The sequence below is a fragment of the Peromyscus eremicus genome, unplaced genomic scaffold, assembly GCF_949786415.1.
Source record: "Peromyscus eremicus unplaced genomic scaffold, PerEre_H2_v1 PerEre#2#chrX_unloc_4, whole genome shotgun sequence".
Taxonomy (NCBI): domain Eukaryota; kingdom Metazoa; phylum Chordata; class Mammalia; order Rodentia; family Cricetidae; genus Peromyscus; species Peromyscus eremicus.
Genome location: NW_026734291.1, coordinates 1336394 through 1343303, shown reverse-complemented (window position 1 = coordinate 1343303; position 6910 = coordinate 1336394). Strand labels below are relative to the sequence as shown.

Genomic DNA, 6910 nt, shown 5'->3' with positions numbered 1-6910 from the left:
AAAAAATCTGTTTTTGCAAGATTTGCTTACTCTGACGTTTGGCTCCAGCATGTTACAGGATCCTCTTAAATTCTGATTTTTTTCAATGAAAACCTTTTACAACTCCAAAACATATTCTGTTACAGTAGTTTATTTTAAAAAAAATTTCTCCCATTTAAATTGGGGTGGTTCACTTCCACTCAAACAAACAAACCTTCCAAATAAGAATAGCAAGAGAGAAGAAAATATTAATAGCTGGACTTCATATGTACTACATGAGTTCTAATAAGTCACTAAAATTGTTTATGTGCTTCTATTAAAATACACCAATGGACACAGGTGTGATTTATTTGTTGTGAGATTAGCCAGATAAGGATTAGAATTATGAGATTGGAACAGACAAACACAACTCTATATTTAGGATCAAACTTGTTCATTTCTGACTTCACTCTCCATCTTCTCTGCTTTTAGCATCTGAAAAGTGCTTAATCAATAAAGAATAGCTAGCTGCTGAGTCTTTTCAAACGACAAAGGACAGGAGCCACACACAATATTTGGTAACAGTCATGAAGTGAAGTGTTGATTTTTTTGAACCAAGTCAAGTGATTCCCTGCTCTAAAGCATCATTTTCATTATTTTTGTAAGTTTAGGATCTGATTTCTCTGTTGCCAGAAAAAGACATTCACTAGAAAGAGATGTGCAGCTTAGCTCATGTAAATGCTAGCTCATCACCACCACGCCCCCAAAAAAACCATGCAAACAAAGTCCCAGTTTGAAGGAAGTGATTTTATAAGTCATGCCTTGAGACATCAATCATCTCCATGGTGTATCCCAAACCATCTTTCTCTAGGTAGAAGAAACTGACATGCAGAGAGGCTAAAGTGCCAAAGACATAACCAAGAATTTCCTGGGTGTGCCCACTGTCCTGCCCTTGTTTTGCACTCTATTCCTCAGACCTGCATTCTAAACCTGTACCTCTGATTATTTCAGACTTATGCTCATTGGATAGCCTTTGATGTACCTCAAAAGGGCCTGTTCCAGGTTCTAGGAGGAGAAGGACAAAATCACAGTGACTTTTCACATCTGATAAGGTCTATTTGCCTCTGAAGGAGGAAATTTGTCAAAGATCTGTTTACAGAAACCTTAATGAAGAGGCACAGAAGTTAGAGGGATACTGAGAAGTTTTCACAGGGGTCTGTGTACATCAGCCCTAGGCTGTGTCATCCATATCCAACCTAAGGTAACTAGTGGACACATTGCCTGTCATTACTTACACCCCCACATACCTGGAATTTAAGGTGCTACTTTGCTCTCAGGTTTATGGAGCTTCTTCTGACCTTCAAAGAAGGACATAGCATAAGATTGAAATTCATAGTCAAGGCAGTGAATTCAGACCCAATTTCCCATATCTGAAAATTTTAATGGTCAGGAATTTCAAAGAAAAATACATTCATTTAAGTGAACCTTGTATATAACACATTAGAAGAATTTAGCATAGTACTTGATGTAGGAAGACAATATCAGGGCACATTTGTTGACCAGGTGAAGTGGTTTGTGAGTCCATGGGTGTGTCTGTGTCTTCATAAAACTGTGACAGGGAAACACAGGTTGGGTTCAGGAGGAAGTAGGATGTCTTCCTCTGAAACAAATATGGTGCTGTTGTGCATTTCATGAAATAAACAACTCAGTGACTTGTGAAAACCCCTCCGTCATAGAGTGGTTTCTTAACATCTTTATTACACTGAGTTATCAGGGACAGCAACTTAGAATGGGAAGAATTGATCATAGCCCACAATTCTAGGTAATAGTTCCATTTTGGGAAAATCGAGGTAGGAACTCTGCTAATCATATCACATCCACAGCCAAGAGCAGAGATAAACAAATGTACTCATGCTGCCTGTTTGCTTATGCTTATGCTCTAGCTTCTTAATATGTACACAGTACAGGTTGCAGACAATGAAATGATTCTGCCCATTTTAGGGAGTCTTATCTCAATTAACAATTAATAAAATCTCACACAGACTTGCTCAAAGTAAATCTGATCCATATAATTCCTCATTGAGGGTCCTTCTTCCCAGGTGACTAGTTTGATTCAGTCTGATAATAAAAACTAAGAATCACACTGCCTCAGCATCACTGCCAGGATTTGAGGAGATTTCTGCCTGCATTCAGAGCTGTGGTCTTCAACCTGTGGGTCACCACCCCATTGGGGGTTGCATATCAGATATCCTGCAATCAAATATTTGAATTATGATTCATAACAGTAGCAAAATTAAAGTTAAGAAACAATGAAACTATTATGTTTAGGGTTCACCACAACATGAGGAACTACTGTTAGTACTATTTAAAGGGTCAGAGAATTGGAAAAATTAAGAACCATTGACCTAGAGTGCCCAGTGGACCCCTAGTGTCTATGTTTCTAAATATGAAGGTGCTTGCAAAGAACTTTCCTGAATATCCTTTGCTCTGTAGGAAACTAATGTTCTGTGTGGAAGACACCAGCTGTCTGGCGACCTTTACTGCCCAGTAACAGCAGACCACTTTGAGCTACTCAAGAGAGAGTACAACACCCACTACTAACATGCTGATGACAAAGGTTTTAGTCACACTGAGCTCCATGAGCATATCACACTCCTATGGGTACTTGTTCCTAGGCTGTATCAGCCTCCTCCTCTAGCATAACTCTGCCCAGCGGTTTCCTGTAGACTCTTTACCAGGAAATTGTTTAACAGGTGTCCTTGTCAGTCAGCATCAAGTCTATAATGTTTTGTGGATAAAGAGATAAGGAGATGCAGGAACTTATGAAGAACTATAGCATATATAAATTTATGATATTATTACCTTGTGTACATGAAATTTCAGTAGGAGATAAACATTCAGTTTCACTCATGGAAAGAACTAAAGGATGTCCAATAAATTGGGGAGAGATCTCTGGCTTTGGATGAAGGGGATGCTGAAGGGCTTCCCTTGTATCCTAGCAGAGGCTCCTATAAAGGTCAACTTGACTTCCAGTGTATTATGAGGAAAGCTCATTAGCATGGAAGCAATGTCAGTTCCCATGACATTTGCAGCTCTTCCCTGAACATTCTATTGTATCCTGGAGAGCCCTGGCTTCTTCTGTGATGTCACTATGTTGTGGCAACACCAACTTCCCTTGGGAAATTTATTCAGTGCCTTCACCATTTACTGATGAACATGATGGCATACTGAAGAGTCTAATTCAGAAAGAGAATGGAGAGGGTAGAGAAATCAGAGAGTGACGGAAGAAAGCTGACCTTCAGCCTCAAAGTAAAACATCAAGAAGGAAATGGTCAAGAGAATGGTATAATGAGTTTTGTGCAAGAAAAAGGAATCTTCCTGGAGGATGTGGGCTTGTGCTGAATCTTCCAGTAATGGGGAACAGAAAGCTGGAGTCTCTGAGAACTAACAGAACCTCCCTGCTTGTCATGCCTCTTGAAATTCAAGGATTCCAGGATATAAATTGTTCTGGCTCAGAAGTCAGGAACTGGTAAGGCCAATGCTTTATGCTGGGAACTCTTAGCTTTCATTCCTTTTGGTAGATAGGCATTGATTTGTGAACATGAGACCGACATTAAAGCAGGAGGGATTAATGAGGTGTGCCCATTACAAGGCAGGACATCACTCTACTTCAACCACAGTGGCTAACTTTAGTTACTTCCCAGCTGCTCTGTTCCTGAGTTGTCAGTGAGGTGACTTGATGAGTCTGGTGACCATGTTCTGCCCTTATATGTCTTCTCCATCAATAGTTATATGGTTAGAGTGACCTGTCAAGATATTTGGGGAACCTCTAAATGACTGGGGTGATTATGAACTATGGCAATTTTTTCCTGACTTGTAAACCCACAGGCTTGTGGACTCTGCAGCCAAGTTGAATTCTGAGTCTGCAGCTGTGAATGAGCCTGAAGAGGCTATCTCCTTGGTTATTTGGAGCATGTGCTATGAGAGCAGAGAAAACCAGATAGCTGGGATAACCTCTTCCCTTCAAATAGAGGAGACAGCTGAGTTCCCCAGAGGGGGCATCTGAAGCACAGGACAAAATAATGTGCAGTGTCACCGAGTCACTGGTAAACAAGCTTTCTCAGATACTTGATTAGGACTCAGTGGGGTCTGTCCATTATCTTTGCCTTGTGATACTGCAAGTTCATTTATGTTCATCTACCCACAAGGAGCACCAGAGAGCCACCATCCCACCAAACCTTCTTCATCAAGATGCAGGTGAAGCAGAAGGTTCAGAGACTGAACAGTCAGCTACGGCAAATGACTATTGAAAGTAATTAGCAGTGAGATTGCCTGATCTTTATCACAGAAGAGAGCATGAAAAATATGTATTCATTCTTTAAAACCCTGTGGTTTCAATCTCAGTTCCACTCTGTCATCATTAATTCATTTTACATAAGGTCTGTGTTTCTGGTAGGCTGCATCTTCAGGATATGCCTTTGCCCAAAATCATGTCTCTGATTTCTTCCCAAAGACACAACCTCAAATGTGGACAGGATTGTCATGAGGACATAGACTATTCTGCTTCCTCTAAAAAGAAACAAAAACAGAGCCTGTGGCATGAGTCATAGTACTCATGGACTGAGGCAATAGTATGTGAGTTCCCAGTATGCATTTGAAGAGATTCTATCAAGTGCTCGCTAGTGTGAGATGTTAGTTACTGTGAGTTTGAGTTAATTTTTTGTTACTTGCTTTAAAAGGCCTTGTGCATTTGATTCTCCAAGCAGCAATAGGAGAGGCCTGGTCACACATCTAAATGTGTGGATACAGGAACTGAGACTGATCCCTGCTCCTTTTGTTCCCCTCTGAGAGGACACACCTGCATACATTTGTTCAGCATCCAATTGATGGAGTTCCCCCACTCTCACTCAGTCTCTCTTTCTCTCTCTCTCTTCTTTGTCTCTTTCTCTGTTTCTCTGTCTCTCACATACATGTGTATATGTTGTGTATTTTTCTATGTGTTTGTGCATGTATCTCCCTCTAGTACCTGCAATCAGGGATCTGTGGTTGGATATGAGCAGTTCCCTATCTCACAGTTCCCAGGTGATACCTTGGTGAAAATTGGGAAAACCACTTTGAGTATTATAGATCTGCCAGTGTACTTTCTTTAGTGACACATAGATATTCACTTGGGGAGTTTATAAATCTGTCATGATATTGCGTCCTATCCTCAAAACTGTTCATGATGTTATTTTGGTCTCCATTGTGACAGGTCCCATCATAGACAATTTGTTTTTGAAGACAGGAGAAACATCTTCACAGACTCTGGAGGGTAGACACCTGTGGATTAGACACCAGAGAAATTATTAGACAGCTATTTCGGCAAGCCTACTGAGAGAGCTCATGCAGCTCCACCTCCCATCATCTACACAGCCTGCCTCTACCGGTGTAGGGTCAGAATAGGTGTAAGTAAATTGTTTGCAAATCTGTGGTTTGGTCCCGGGTTTTGGTACCAGCAATATAAGTAAATTTTTTGCAACAACTCTGGGGAAAGGTGGCCTGACTACCTGGGGAGTCAGGCAACACCTTGATCTTCTTAGGACAGCACTGATGGCTGGAACTGCAAGGAGACAGTTTAGCCCTGGAGGACGAGGTATCCCACACACCTTGAGCTGCTCAGAACAGCAGCTCTGCCCTGAAGGTGTCCTGGACACCTGGAGCTGTTTAGCACAGCTCTGATGGCTGAAACTGGGAGGAACCATTCAGCCCTGGAGGATGAGGTATCCTGGACACCTCAAGCTGCTCAAAACAGCTGTGCCCTGAAGGTGTCCCAGAGACCTGGAGCTGTTGTGCACAGCTCTGACAGCTGGAACTGCAAAGAAGCAGCCCAACCATGGAAGGAAAATTTTTCTTCTTGGGAAATTCAGGCCTGGGACTGATGGGGGATGATCTCCCTGCAGGATACAAAAATCCTGCTCTTATCCTGGAGAGCTGCTACAGCTGAGCTTTGCTCAGTCCCCTCGTAAGGGGGCTTCTGAGCTGAGCTCTGCTTCTCTTGCCTATGCTGTGGCTTTCTTTTGCTTCACTCTGCAAAAAGGGAAAAAACCCTGCAGAAATGTAGCAATGTACTCTGGCTCTGGAGAAAAGTGTTACTTTTTAGCTCTTTATGGCTCTGTGCACTGAGGGACATCTCACCAAAGATCTTCTGTTCAGCTCCTCCTTGCTCTGCTCTTTCAGCTCCCTCTTACTCTGTCCACTGGGGGACATCTCAGCAAGGATCTTCTCTATGCCAGTGAAAGAAGATTATCACACTCAAAATTTTTTTGAGAAAGTGATTTATTTGGGAAGGAGGAGTCCAGGAGGGTAGCTGCCTCTACCAGGGTGGACAGAACAGCCTTTTTTAAAAAAAAAAAAAAAAACTAACCAGGCAGGGCGGTCTACACCGGATGTTTTGGGGGTGCAGTCAACCTCGGGTTGACTTGGGGCCCACGGTTCTACTGTTCTGCTCTGTGATTGGTTGATTTCACAAGTCAGTTCGCCAGGGGTAGGGACAGATCTGATCTGACTGAGCCAAACTGTGTTTCTTTCTGCCCTGATCTGAGTCTTTCCTCCCTAATTCTGGTCTCCAGGGTCAGGGTGGGTTTCTTTAGCCAGCCCCTTGTCCCTACAATAGCAAGTTTAATAAATACCAGAAGTTCCCAGTACTTAGGAGACAGGATGTGGCATCCCATGACATCCAGTAGTCTAGAACACACCCTGAATTCCTGTGATACTTGAGGACTATGTTCATGGAGTTCATTACCTCTCGGTCCAGGACCTACTACCAGGCAAATCCTTTCTATGAAAAGCTCAAGATAGGGCATGAGCACGTCATGTCACACACGCAGAGCTTAAAGAATGAGAACACCAAGGCCTCAGAGAAATTAAATGGTCTGGTCGAGGAGTCAGTCTTCCATTGTTAAGGGCCTGTTGT

The 6910-nt window shown here is 42.4% G+C and overlaps 1 long non-coding RNA gene across 1 annotated transcript; it reads left to right on the top strand.

Moving 5' to 3' along the window:
• Positions 1–3109: 3109 nt before the first annotated feature.
• Positions 3110–5428, top strand: LOC131901158 (uncharacterized). The gene is made up of 3 exons (XR_009376400.1): positions 3110–3487; positions 3847–4064; positions 5210–5428. It is a non-coding gene; the product is annotated as an uncharacterized LOC131901158 (long non-coding RNA).
• Positions 5429–6910: the final 1482 nt, after the last annotated feature.